Below are 562 nucleotides of genomic sequence, written 5' to 3'. Positions count from 1 at the left end.
TAATGGCAGTCCCTTTAAAGTAAAATGTGTTATTTTCAAATCTGAAGAAGTCCATCATGTAAGGAAGCCCACTAATTTCCTTTTTAATGTTCTTTCAGGAGGGTGCTGTGGTGAATACCTGGCAACAGCTGTTTTATGATCACCTTGTGAACACGTTTGAAGCTATTCATTGGTAGTATGGTTTGAACAATAATCTAACTTTGGGACAGTTTGTAGATGCCCTGAAGACTAACATCATCAGTGCACTTGCTGTCAGAGGTCTGTGTGGAACTAGTTGTCAGAAGATGATCAGAGTTCATTCTGCCCTGTATCTGAAAATAATTATATTCAGTAAAGAATTGTGTGGGAAATTCTTTTCTGACTGAGATGGCTCTTGTTTATGTGTGTCGGTAAGAGTGAAGTGGCATTACTTTATAATTGACTTGCAATCTTCAGGTTACTTGATTCAGCTTGAAACACTAAGGAGCAGAATCAATGTCAGGATATATTTTGTAATTAAATTTATTAACTACTTCCTAGGTAGGAAGTTTTACTTATTAGTGTCTACATATTATATTCATCT

At 35.8% G+C, this 562-nt stretch overlaps 1 long non-coding RNA gene across 1 annotated transcript in view; it reads left to right on the top strand.

Annotated features, from left to right (window-relative positions):
- LOC117282993 overlaps window positions 1-515 on the top strand; it is a 4982-nt gene extending 4467 nt beyond the window's left edge. The window contains exon 3 of the long non-coding RNA XR_004513974.1: window positions 99-515. This is a non-coding gene — a long non-coding RNA (uncharacterized LOC117282993). The remainder of the gene's footprint in view (window positions 1-98) is intronic.
- Window positions 516-562: the final 47 nt, after the last annotated feature.

Source organism: Cryptotermes secundus, unplaced genomic scaffold, assembly GCF_002891405.2.
Source record: "Cryptotermes secundus unplaced genomic scaffold, Csec_1.0 scaffold120, whole genome shotgun sequence".
Lineage (NCBI taxonomy): Eukaryota > Metazoa > Arthropoda > Insecta > Blattodea > Kalotermitidae > Cryptotermes > Cryptotermes secundus.
This window is presented reverse-complemented; position numbering and strand designations above follow the sequence as displayed.